Raw genomic sequence first — 14,134 nt, forward strand, 5'->3', positions numbered from 1 at the left:
AGATTACCAGGGAGAACGGCTCCATGTAAAGTGACACAACAGGACTATCCTAAAGCAAGTGGCCTGATAAAGACTTCCTAAGTGGAACACTCAATCCTGGAGCAGCAAGATTCTGAACTCTTTGCCATTTGCTAGAGGGAAAAGTGTGGTTACAGCACGCTGTGGTGGTTAGTGCACCCATTTAGCTGTTCCATGTTGTTCCCAAGGAGCAGGTGCCAGCAGAAATTGCACCTTCATATCTTTCTTTTGCTGCTGTATGTTTAGAGCAACGATTTAAAAAGCTGTGCTGAGAGCCCTAAAATACTCCCTAGTGGAAACTCCACCTGCAAAAAACTGCAGGAAAGCTGAGGCATTTTGGCTCCCAGCAATTGATAGGTTCCTACTGCTACCATTTTGGGTGGGCATGTTGTTGCATGGCTCAAGGTTTGGTAGGATCAACTGCCCCTACAATTCAGTTCCTGGGTGAAGAGTTTATGACAATTAAAAGAAAAAATCAAAACGACAACAAAAAGCTCCAAACCAGCCAACAAACAAAAAATATATCCCAATTTTATTTGTATAAGACCCATCTCATGGTTAGGTACTTTACTGCCTTTTAATTCTCTACATGAGTGCGAAGTCTAAAGCATGTTAATAAAGAGTCTGGCTTACTCCAGGGTTGGGACAACCACTGTGAAAAACTTAAAGGTGCTTGTGTTTGCTTCAGTGAGCAAATGTCTCAAAGGGCTCATGCAACATACTCTTAGGAATTGCATATGAAATTAGGCAATTCACCCTAACATTTTACCCAAATCCCCACCCCAATCACTTTGTCGTCCCACATCAGTGCAAACAGAATGGCTGCTCAGATCACTAATTAACCAGGCAGGAAGGGCAGTACCTATCCTAGCTACATGCCCTGCAGCTGCCCACTGGAAAGTCCCACCTGCTTCCAGGCTTCAGGACAACTCTGCTACCAAAGGACCACACCCCCCACGCCCCAAAAAGGCAGTAAGTGTACCTGGTCAGACACGTCCCCTTCCCCCATTAGAAATCCTACTGTAATTTGTCAGACCTACTAGTGATACAGCACTAGAAGATTGCAGTATGGTCAAAAAAAATTCCCAAACTACCAAAGTCCTAGGAAACCTCACCCCACCCCAAGCAGGTGTAGACTCATAGCTGAGCACCCCACTCACCCAGTGGCACCAGTGCTTTGGATACACAACAGCCTTGACATCAAAACAACCTTTCACAAATGGCACTGACACAGCCTCATCTGGGCTGGGACTGGTCAACAGCCCTGGGGGCAGAAGTACTGCAGGCAGGGCAAGGGCCTCAAGGTGTGCCATCTCACCAAATCCATGGTTTAATCCAAATTAAACCATGCCTTCAAGATTCATTATTCCTTATTTTAATCTGTGCTCTATCCACTCTCCTCAGGAAGGCATCACTTTCCTTACTGCCTAATAGGACATTTTAAATTGCCAGTCTGAACACGCTGTTCTTTCTGCCAGATTGACTCAGCATAGTTAAGTATAATTGTAGCCATTAAAGTGAATTTATCTCCCTTCTTGTTATATGGGACACCTGCATTTAATAAGAGAGACACAAAAAAGCACTAGTAAAATAAAAAGCAGAGAGAGAGACACATATTTAACAACACAAGCCTTTAAAGCTGTGTCTGCACAAACACTTGCACTAGCACACACCAGCTATCAATTTTACAGCTCTAAGCACTGGCACTTCTGGACTTCTGTTCCCAGCTTGGCCAAGGGCAGGTCCAGCACAGGCCAGGCACAACCCTCGGCATGGGTGGGGAGCTGTGCCAAGAGCAAAGAAAATGGCCAAGTGCAGTGGAATCTGCTTCTTTCTAGGTAATAACACCATGTCCATGCTCAGCCCGGGGTGCTGGTACAACTGCTGCCACCACAAGCCTGTTTCCCTGCCATGGAGCAGGTTTAACAGAGCTGAGTCAGCTCCCCCCGACCTGGGCTGCCTCAGCTGGAGCTGCATGGTCACCCCTGGGATTTAAGTACTGATCCACCCCTGCAGCACAGGTGACACAGGTGAATGCTGGCCTTGCCACATGCCTGCTCACTTGACACTTTGCAACAAAAGGATTTGTGCTATTTTAGTCTCCAAAGGCCCCTTGATTTTGTGCAACCAGTTTTCTCAAGCTGGACTGCACATCCTCAGTTTACTTAAAACCTGTGCAAAACCTCTTCCTCCTCAATTAGCTTTTAGTGGATTGTTCAAGACCCACACAGACTGTATTGGTAAGGCTCAGACATCAGAACAAGCAACACTGCATTTCATATACCGTGCAAAACCAGGTGCCCGTATGTTCTCTTTGAGTATAATTATCTTTATATGGGTCGGCTGCCATCCCGCTCCCAGTAAAGCCAGTTAAGAGCTGGCAGATCTGTGGTATGCAGAAAGGATCCTTCTAAGAACCTCACCCTTGGGAGCACAGCAGTGGATAAGAACTGGGTAAGAGCTGGATAAGAACCACCAGAACTTAGTCACCCATCCCATGACCACAGGTATGGCATTAAGAGAAGAATCAAGACTTGAGAAGAACCAAGATTTCAGTACTACCAAGAGATTTGGGATGCCCCCATCTTATGAGGCCCCAGCTGAAGACACCTTGAAGAACCCCCATTCTAAAAGCACCAGGTCCTTTTCCAAGGGGATCCAAGGGGACCTGGTGATAACTTGCATCAAGCATCCAGATGGGGGTTAGATCCTCCAAAATACCCTGTATTTTAGGAAATATAGTTCTTCTCTTTCCCAAGGTCTGAGCATAGTCCAAACCACAGAAAGGAGAGCTGTGCCAGTACAAAACATCTGAACAAATCTCACATTTGACCAAGGGCAAGGTCAGCCTCTCTGAGCCAAGCACACCTCTGATCTCTACAGGATCCAAGGGTGACAGAGCATAAATCCACACCAGGAGCTTATCTGAAACCCACCAACACATTTCACAGATGCCACCCATATGCCTTTCCAATGATGCTAACATTCAGGTGTGCTCACTGTTTCCCAGGGGTGAGACAGGATCTAATTTAACATCAATACTCCCCTTGCAGACCCCAGGAACCAGCTATCTGCTTTGCAGCATGCAGCTATGCCCTCTCTAGCTCCTGTTCAGGGACAAATAGCAATAATGCTCAGGAAGTAACAACGGGTGAATAACCATGACCTTCTGGCTCTGACCCCATAAACTGCTTCATGAGGAGGAGCTGAGAGCTGCTTCAGTTCCATGAAGTTCTGCTTCAGTCACACTCACTCCCAGCAGAACTCACGTTAATGAAGTTGGCGGCTCTCTCTGAGCACTTCCACGCGTTACCACAAAGTTTCAGGAGCTAATACAGCATGCAATAACAAAATCCACTCAAATGCCCTGGCTGAGCACAAGCAAGTATCATCTGAACAATGTGTGCCCTAAGAGCACGGAAAGGCCAGGCAAAGTTATAAAGGGGGAAGCAAATCAAGTGAGACAGCCAGTTTTCCAAGGGAGAGCAAAAGATCTTGGTATTAACACAGGGCCCTGCACAGGCACAAAGTGTGCTGAAGATTCCAAGTGTAAGAATTACAGGCACTTAGAATTTAACTCTCTTTCTGTCCAGAAAACAATGCAAAGAGCAGTGCTGATGAGAGGTGCCTGCTGAGCAGCTTTGGAGTTAGAGCTTTTGTCTACAGGCCAGACCCAGGCACACCTTGGGCTGTAGCAGCACTCCTCACAGGCAGAACTGCAGCCTCAAAGAAATCCCAGCACTGAAACAGTACCTCAAATCTCACTCCCCTTGTTCCTCTGGGCTGGCAGTTTTTGGTAAGAGACCCTGTTAGTCTCCTTTCATGGCAGAAGCCAGGAGGCTGACAAGGTGACACACTATCAAGAAAAGGGCTGAGTTCACAGCTTCACTTCTCATCCATCACCAGAAACGTGAAAGTAATTTTCAGTCCTTCCTCATCTCTGCAGAACCAAAACTGGCAGCTGGGAGATGGAAGCCTTTTCCATCCCTGTATCCATTTAGAGCCTGTTAGGAATCTTGGTGCCTTCCACACAGCCCTCTCCCCACAACCACACAACACTGTATCTCCTTGGTCAGGGTAGGCAACCAGGCACATGATCCAGTCTTTGCTGACCCAAAGTTTCAGCATCAGTACACTTTCCCTAAACATTAAGGTCTGATAAATTTTTATGTGTTAGCTCAGTTTCAGGTCACAAGTAGGAAACAAAAAGCTTTTTTTTGCCCATTAACATTGGTTTGTACATCTGCATGAGCTCACCAATGCTGTCAGGAAGTACACTTGCTAACACCTGACATCTATACCACACTTCAGCTACAGTTCACTCAGCTGATTCACATGACTAAATCATTAGATTATGGAAACCCCCATGGACTCATACCATCCTTTCAGCCACAAGCACTCCAGAAAGAAGACTGGTTGTCAAAGAAGATAGTCTACTTATTTACTATACTGTATGTGTTCTGTGTATTTTCCCCCACAAATCTGAAGAGGATTTAGTTTGTTTAAAAAAAAAAAAAAAGGGCAGGTTTATCAGTCCTGCCTCTCTCCCAAATATCACACAATGTAAGAAATAAAGCCAATCAGGCAGCCCAAGACAGAACAATTTGTACACACATACTTCAACTATCCACAATGATTTCTTAAGTAGAGCTGGGATAAAAACCCCTATGCACCAAAAAACCAACCTTGCAATGGAAGGTTTTATTACATAAACACTACAGTGTTTATTACACAAACACTACACTATGTTGTGTGCTGTCAACATTGTCACCTCAAAAATTGTATATGGTTATGTTCAACTCTGAAAATACAGTGGAAGAGAAGGGCATGGGAAGCTATTTGGAAATTGTAACAATAAAATAAAAGACTAGAAAAATGTGAATTTCAAACAGGATGGAAATGAGAGGACAAGACAGTAGTTCATTATACCACAATCACAAATACCAAGAAAGTCTGTTTTATGCTATTTACTCTAAAAAAAATAGGTGAACTCCAAAACTACTTTAGAACAAAAAGATGTTGTTTTTAAATCATGTGTAACTTCTCTGCTGACTCAGCTCACTGACTTCTGAAGCATAGATACCTGGAGACTTAACAAGAAGGTACAAGTTCACTGAATCTCCTCAGTCTCCATCATAAACCAACTGCTCTGTAGCTGGAACTGAACATATTAGTTCAGAACTCTCCCACCTGGAGTTCTACTTCTTATCTAGTAACATCTTTGGTCACCATAAGAACACATCAATGGCTTGGTAAAGCCACTGGAATGAAATAAAGTGTAAGATCCCATCTCCCATCAGACGTGACAAACTCCAACACGACAGCAAGTACTGCTTTCCTGAGGATCCCAAGCAGCTCATTGAGTGATCAAGATCACTGCCTCTGCACTTCACACTTACCTTGCTCCCTGCCTCACAGTCAGGAGTTGTGTGGAGGTCTTGTAGGATGCCCTTGAAGCAGCAAGCTAAGGTGAGACAAGCCACCATAAGTGCACCACAGGTGTCAGTGCAAACACATCCCAGGCTCTGGATAAAAACACTGGAAGGGGCCCTGCTGCTCGTAGATATCTGCAGTGTCTAAGTAAAGCCAGGCCTGCATGTGTTTGTGCAAGCCAGAGGCATTGCCAATGCTGAGCAGTCTCTCTAGCCTGCTCACAAAGCACTGACAGTCATGGTCCTCAGGAGCTACCAGGATATGGCCAAGACAGGAGGAAGGGATCACACAGAGACAAGAACATGTCTTTCAACCACATCATAGATTCAAGTGAGGATGCAAGCAGCAAAGAAGCAAAAAAAGTAGAAGGCACCTAACATTTAAAGTCCTTCCTGAGCAACCATGATGTTCAGCAGAATATTACTTGTGCAGGAGACCCAAGAGGGTACACATGGCAAGAGTGTTAAAATTATGAAGATGGGACAGCAACAAAATGTCCTGAAAGAAATTACCAATGGAAGGCACCACCAGCAGGGGCCTTGCATGCACCACCACAAGCCCCTACCCCCTACTCAGATTGTGCCTCAGTGTGCTGACAGGAAACGTACCATCCCACCGAACCAATGGCATAAATTCCCCAAGCACAGTGCTCAAAGTACCTTCTGAGACATGTCACCGAACCTAGAAAGCTCCATTTCCCTGTGGAATGGGTCAGTATTAAAAGGCCAAGAGTTTGTTTCGAGTCTCATCAGCTTTCAGTGATTTCAACACTGCCACTGAGTGCTGAACCATGTAGTGCCATGGCAGGACACCTCAGAGATCTAGTTACTATTCAATGGCTGGACTAAGGCAGCCACCTGAGGAGGCCCACAGTTCCAGTTTGTGGCTGGATAGTCTTGGCACACTGTGTCTCCCCGTCAGAACAGCAGTAACTGGCACCAATGTAGAAGGAAACTTGCCCACTTAGCAATTCTGAATACTCCAGAGAGAATTAACTTGTCTGGTATTATGCCTCTTGCTCAGAGACTTGCTGACATGTCAGTGTATCTCAGGAATAGTCGTGGATGCATCATTCCTGCCTATGTGCATTAGGGGTTAAAAACAAAGAGGAAGAATGCAGCTCTTACTGAAACCAGAAGATGATGGGTAACTTCAAGGAGCCCTAAACCACAGCTAACATCCTTTCAGGTGACCACTGCCATCCTGTTTTGTGTTTGCACAGCTGCTAGCACAGGATCAACACAGTGTCTAAGCCCAGCGCTACGACACCACTAAACCAGTAGTGGCATGAGACTATGCTTTGAATCATTAGCTATTATTAATTATGAAAGAAGAAGTAGTTTCTAGAGCTTGACAAACTCTAGTGTCAATATATGCCATGGCATTTGCATCTATGACAGATAGGAAACCTTTTTCACAGTTTTCTATCCATATTAACATGTTTGGCTTTGAGTTTTTCCTCCCATGTTTCCCATGTATTTCAACACATGTATGAAAATAGCTGACTTAAATTCTCCTCTTAATTACTGTTGGTGGATGGTAGTCAGTGAAGGAAGCTGCAGTGAGATGGCAAGGGGTAAACCCTACACAGGAAGCACCAGCAGAGATAATAATTTTTCTATCTGACCTCTGAGAGAGAGGTAGGAGGTGCAATGGCTGAGGTCAATAACAGGAAACAGCATAAAAATTTATGGGCATCTCAGAGCATATTTGTTATAGAACAACAGTGTTTCTCTTAGCACCCAAATAAGGTGCAGGGCCCCTTGCTCCAGAAATTAAGGATATTCTGAGCTTCTACGTGGCTGTACAACTACAGCATGCCCTTACTGCTCTTGCTGTATAAGCTGTTCCCCTGAGCTTTTCTGTCTTCTTTGCTGTAGTTTGCCCATGATGCAGCTGAGCTGCAGCCCAACTGTTGCTCTGCTTCAGCTCAAGCAAAAGGAGAAACGGAAAAAGGACCTGGCCTTTTTGGTTAAAAAATGAGAACATGCTGAGGGAAAGAAAGAAGGCAGCAGTCTCAAAGACACAAACTGGGCCTCAGATGAGTTATCAAGAAGTGTCACGCCTTCCCTCCACCTTGACCTCCCCTCCACAAAATTACTTTGCTCAGCGCAACACAAACATGTGCAAAAAGCCAAGCCCTGTTTATCACATAGATTACCTTCAGGATCAGGTGAAACTTAAAGAGCTTTGGCAGCTGCTTGGTTCACACTCATTAACTTCTTCTCTCTGGCACTCACAGACCTGGCAGAACAAGGGGTAACTGGACCTCGGATTTTACCCAGAAGTGGAAGCACAAGAGGTGAACTATTTCACAACTCTGTTTAAACAAGTTCCTGGTTTAGGTTGCCTGTCTAGCCCACAAGTATAATAATTATACAACCTATGCTCAAAATGAGGCTGCACGTGACCTAATAATACAATAATCTTTAAAAGAGAAATCACCAACATCTCCAATATCCATCCATCTATTAATGTTATTTTTAATTCTTTATTTCCTTCAGATAGGCCTAGGCAAAAGGGTTACTTACTTCTTTGTACAAGTATATATAGAGCACCAGGAAACATCATGAGACAGCATTCCAGTGCTGGCTAACATGTTCTGGTATGCAAAACCACCACCAAGTAAGATTAAGTTTTCTTACACTCCAGATTCTTTCCAACCTGTTCCCACAGCTGTTAGATAAAAGGTCTCAGAAAGTTTAAATGGAAAAGCACTTGAATCATAACAACCATTATCTGACAGACCTCTCTAGAAATCATCTTGTACCAGGAGAAACTGAAATTTCCAATTGACAGACAAAAATAGCTACTGCTTGGATGAAAACTTGGGAGAAAAAAGCGCTAAAGCCAACCTCACTCAAACCACTCAATTTTTATTACTTTTCATTGGAAACAGTGAAAAGCATTTTACCCTGGATTATGCAGCTCAGTGTGGGCCTCTAATAAAAGACTTCATTGCAAAATTGCTGTATGACTGAGTGAAACAATGGCTTCTTTATTAAAATATTTTAAAGACTCCTGGGGGAAATGCAGAGGGCTGAAATGCCCTCAGTGAAAGGTTCATTGCCATGCTATGCACTTCTGCTGTGTAATGTTTTACAAGCTGGGCTGCTCTGTGAATGAGGAGAGTTAGTTCTCGCCTGGCAGAGGTAGCTTGCATAATACCAGACAAGTTAATCTGTAACAAGCAATGGAGGAGACCTTTGTTCCAAGTGTGATACACACAAATTCCACCGACGCTTCTGAGAGTTACTCATTGACATGCTTTATTAAATTGCTTAGACTATACCTCGATGCAACAAAAAGGACTAGTTTAACAGAGCTACGTCCTTCTGATGGCTTCCATCCTAAACTGTTGCACTTTAACCTCAGCCCACGGATCAGCTCATTAGTGGTACAGAAGCATTTCCAGGGTGGATGATAGTGAGCACCTTGCATCACACTCCCATGTCCAGACATTGGCAGTGGACAGCCAAGGAGGCAGCACACAGGAAAGGGCAAGGTGGCAGCCAGCAGAGTGCTGCAGTAACAGGAAGTGGTTATGGAAACACACGTTGTGTTCCCCCCTCCAAAGCAACTGCTCCCCTATCCACCCTGAACAGCTTCCTAAAGAACCACCCTGCCCTCAGCCTCCCTGAAAAAATGGAAAGGGAAAGGAAAAATAAGACATGTGTCTCCTGGCTGATCTGGAATGCCAGACCAAGGACAGCTGGCCTTTAGCAGGTGGAATACACACTGCACCAAAAGCTTAGGAGCAGTACAGCTCTTAACACTCAGCAGAGCATTCAGCTTACCAAGTCTCCAAGTCTGAGCAAAACTATCACAGTTTTCATTGTCCAGAGCACCAGTCTGGACAAAACACTTCTGCTGAACTGGACCATGTAGTCACCGCTCACTGTACAACATCAGCTCACATCTTCCCAAGGCCGGATCCAGGAGGCTGAACTTCCAGAGCCAGAGCTGTGGGAGTCTCTGTCCAGCAGATAACTGTAGCTGATCTGTCCCTAGGTGATATTACTTGTTTGCTTTAATGCCCCAGGAGCAGTAAGCCAGTCTCACTGGTGCAAGGCTGAGCAAAGGAACAAAGAGCCTTCAGCAGTTTGTTGTACAGTCAGCCAGTCTCCAGCCCTACGCTTGAACACCACCGTACAGCTGAAATTCAAAGAAATGATAGGGAAAAAAACAACCGTCATGACAGCTCTCTCGGGAGACAGATGAAACCCACTCTTTGATAACAGCAAAGTCATCCCCCTTTGATAGGTTATTTTCATGTCTGTGAGTGCCACAAATAGCTCTGAGGCAAGGGAAAAGGCCAGCAAACGACACTCGAGCAGCTCCTCGCTCCTGCCCGCCTGGAGAGCTGCCCGTGACGCTGAAAGCTGACACGGTGCGATGCCCAAGCAGGAGCCTGGCGCACCCGGGGCTATGCGGCGGCACACGCAGCGCCAGCTGAGAGCGCCCGGGGGACACAAGGCTGGGAAGGCAGCCGGCACATCCCCCGCTCCCACGAAAAGGGGCTCGAGAGATCACCCCCCTCTGCAGTTCCACTCGTAGCCTAGCAGGCACACAAAGGCACGGGTAAGCACACACCCGCAGCAATTGTCACGATATTGTCCAAGGATTAGTCACCTAATAACAGCGTCGCCTCGGCAACAGGGAAAAGGCTGTTTCACCCAGAACTCAATTTTATCCATCCCACAGCAAATCCTTTCTCATGCATGTCTCGCTGAGGGCAGCATCTTCTCCTGTGTCTAAGTACACACACACAAACACATGTATGACTATTAAGGAATTGGTAATTATGCAAAGAAACTCCGTGAGACTGACTGATTGCCCCAACGCCATGGCACAGGAACACAAAGCCAGCCTGGGTGGCTCAGCAGGCTGCACTGCAACGGAGAGACATTTTAGATCACCCCAGATGCATGCATTCTATATTCCCAGAGTGATTTTCTGCATTGCAAACGCCCTTATGGAAATGCTCACACACACAAAAAACCAAAACCAAAAAGAACTGCACAGTATGAGCAACAAGTTACAGACGGAGTGTCCCAAACCCCAGAAATTCTGGTTTTGTTATAACTGCAGTTCTGGGCTACCAGTTTTCTAATTACGTGGTTTCCTGCTTAATCTGAAAGGTACTGAGCCACTTGAGACCCAGGGAACTGAGGTGTGTGTACAGCACCACCTCCTGTGGGAAATTTTACTCACTGTAGTTTCGGTGATGTGAATAAGGACTTTATGATTGATTTTTAATTTGCCTTCACTTCTTTAAAGAGGGACACAAACTGTGAAGTCTGGTAGCCGCAATACATGTATCACTACTTTGATTAAGAACTATTCCAGGAATAATCAACTTTAAGGAAACTTCTTTTGTCTAGAGAATGATGATTCATCAGATCCAACAGTTTGCAAGCTTCTATTTCATCAATATATTTATCAGAAACGTTCCTCAGGTCAAAGACGGTGAGTTGAGAAACAGAATCATCTTTCATCATGTGCAGATGACACATCCCTAGTCTGTGAAACAGAGCAGTTCCTTGGCATATAAAATTTGCATGTTCCAGTCCTGGCCCTACCTGACTCACAAGGAACATGAAAGCAGGTGAGTACTGCAATTGCTTTCCCCAAATAGTATCTGCTTTATACAAAACAGAAAAAAAAACCTGACGAGAGGTAGAGCTGCACTTGCTTTGGATGTGGGAAACAAATGCAACTGCCTGCTCTGAATGAATGTCCAACACAACAATCAGCTGCTGGTTGAACCTTCAGTAATGAAACTGCATCATCTCACAAATACTCCACTGCTATCAGTCTCCCTTCTCTACTCTTCCTCCTTTCTTTCCTCTTCTCATTAAAATGAGAAACTGATGACAAGGCTGAGAAAACAGACTGTTCTGAGCTATTTGTGTCTTCTCATTGTCACTTGTAAAAATACATTTTGTACTGATAAGAGGACACACAAGTCTATGAAGTGAATAAGTAAGTGCCTGACCTACTAAGTCAAACAACTCATCCAAGAGATGAGGGCAATATTCACATTCCTGTATCACTAAGCTAGGAATAAAAAAGAGCACTTAAAGTTCTGCAAATGAAAATACACTGATTTTACTACTGTGACCAGCTACATTTAAGGTTCAACTGCATCTCCCCTCCTTTCTTGAGCAAAAGTGAGTTATTCATTAATTCTGATATTCTTTAGTCACTGCCTAAAATGTGAAGTCGTTTGTAGAACAAAGACAGGAGTTAAGGGTCATACTGGTGGGAGCAAGTGCTCATATTTGCTTTTGAGGTTGGTTTGTTTGTTTGAGGGGGTTTTAAGATTAAAAGTAAACTTTCCTTTTTTCAGATCCATGGAAAGGAGGTCTAAAAGAAAAACACTGAAAAATTGCTGTACTACATTATTTAAGTATAGCGTTCTAAACTAGGTGCACAAGCTGACCCTTATTTAGTTAATTAGTTCTTGTTGTTCCCAAGACAGGGTTCCATCTCCTTTCACCAAGTACTTCTTAGTCATGATTTTTGGGAGAAAGGTTACAACCTTGCCCTTCCCAGTGACAGTCAATTAAGTGCAAAACACCAAAGCCACCTAGATTTTGGCTATTAACTTCAGAAAGCATTTTATCTAATTCTTAACTACCTAGCCCATCTCCTCTAAGAAGTCTCCGTTTGCGGACAATGAGACAGCAGTTGCTATTGCAAATTCTTCAAATTTCAGCTAGATCTGAAGCTGGGTGATGAAAACTGAAGAGAAAGGTGGAGAAATCTTAAGATAAACAGTGTCTTGCACTAAAGGTACCAAAGTTCCCAGGAAGGCACCAGTGTGTTCCCTTCCACAAGGGAACATGCTTCTGTTGTGCTTCCATAAACACTATGCATCTAAAGGCCCATCACAGAATACTTGGTCAACCAGGGATCTCCCCTTTCCATCTCCATTTGGTTCTGGAAGTTCAAAAGGCGCAAAACCCAATTAAGACACAAACCAACCTATTCAGCTTTCCATACACAGTGTCAAGAGCAGCAGTCCCTCCATGTTTCCTCCAGGATGCCCTGGGCACTGCAGGCACTGCACACACCCTGTGTGCACATAGGACACGCAGCCACAGCAGGAGTCAGGACTGTGGCAGGGACATCTAATAAGCTGCTTCAGCATTAACAGTATAAATACTCCACACGCCAACTAACAGGTACAGCCAAGGTTTCCTTTGTACAAACTCACTGTTCTCAATTCAAAACATTCACTGCTTTATTTACTCACTAAACAACATAGAGTGACGTCCTTTACAAAGGCAGGCTTAACCTGGGCTGTTATAGAAGAAACTACAGACTGATGAACAGCAATATTCTGCACACAATTATGCCTATGGCAAAAAACTATCTCAGATCCCTTTCCCAAAAAAAACCAATCAACAAGGTACTGTTAAAATTATCAGACTACACCAGGAACTGCAAGGTGTGTAGTCAGAGTAATACCAGATCAACAACTTTGGTTATGACTGAGCTGCCAGATTTGAAAGACAAACACATGTAATGGAGACCCTTGAGAAAGAATGCCAGGCTCAGTTTTTGTTTTGGAGAAGTAACTCTTGCCTCACTTATAGTAGCTCTGAACACAATTTAAACAACCAGCAAAACCTGCTTTGCACCAATGTAAAGGCAACAGACAGTGGAAAATTCTGATGGTGTACTAAAATGTTCTTTGAGTGTTGGCTTGTTTAATTTTTCCCTTACAGGCGGTGCCCTTTGTTCTGCTGCCACTGGAAAGCCATGGATGAGGAACTCCAGGCTTGTGGTGAAAAAATACCTGTTTGCTTGTATAAACCCTAAGGGAAAAACTAAAAATTGTTAACTTTTAATGATATTTTGAAAATGGTAAAAAAGCTGCAATGTTGTTTATACTGGTTGCCATCCTCAGTGTTGAATTTCACTAGTCTGTACCTTAAACTAGACGGGATTTCCTAGCAAAAGCACTTTAACCCACAGGTTATTTCATGGAGGAAGATGAAGTTAGCTCTTCCTCATTCCCCCATGAAACCACCATTTTGGCAATGCAAAATTATCTAAGTAGGACAGCACTTGCTGCTCAATGGTTCTGCTATACCTGACAGCAAAGCATTCACAGGCAGCAAAAAATAAGCTGTGCATGCACTGGAAAAGCATCTCCATTGACACAGCACAGAAATCCATCCAAGATTACACACCACTTCAACCCCTTGCCACGGACCTTAGTTTAAGGCACAGAATTAAGTGAATGAGCTTGTTCTGGTTTTCATAGTGAGTACTTCTGTCTTTACAAATTCCTGCAATTTATCATTTTCTCATTTTATTGGACTTTAAATTTTGGCATACAAAGTCAAAATCAGATAATAATTAGTAAGTTAATATAGAACACAGGAAATATTAACTGATGTACGTAAGTATGACTGTCTACAAATAAACCTAGGCCCTATCTGGAGGATTTGAATCCCTACTGCCTGTAATATTCCAAGCTCCACACAAGTTCACTGTAGACACAATTTAGTTCAGGAGTCAGCGTGGTCACCCAAGAAAGGGCTAAGAAAGTGTCGCTGCAGAAGCACTGTCAGGTACTGATGTTCAGACCCAAGGACACATTCAGACAAAGAGAAGACTCTTGAGTTTCATTCCATTGAATTGTACTATATTCATTCAAGAAAACTGC

The 14,134-nt window shown here is 44.1% G+C and overlaps 1 protein-coding gene across 2 annotated transcripts in view; it reads right to left on the reverse strand.

Annotated features, from left to right (window-relative positions):
- The window catches only part of NME7 (NME/NM23 family member 7), an 88,835-nt gene that overhangs the window by 915 nt on the left and 73,786 nt on the right, over positions 1 to 14,134 (reverse strand). The window lies entirely within an intron of this gene.

This window comes from Melospiza melodia, chromosome 2, assembly GCF_035770615.1.
Source record: "Melospiza melodia melodia isolate bMelMel2 chromosome 2, bMelMel2.pri, whole genome shotgun sequence".
Classification (NCBI taxonomy): Eukaryota; Metazoa; Chordata; class Aves; order Passeriformes; family Passerellidae; genus Melospiza; species Melospiza melodia.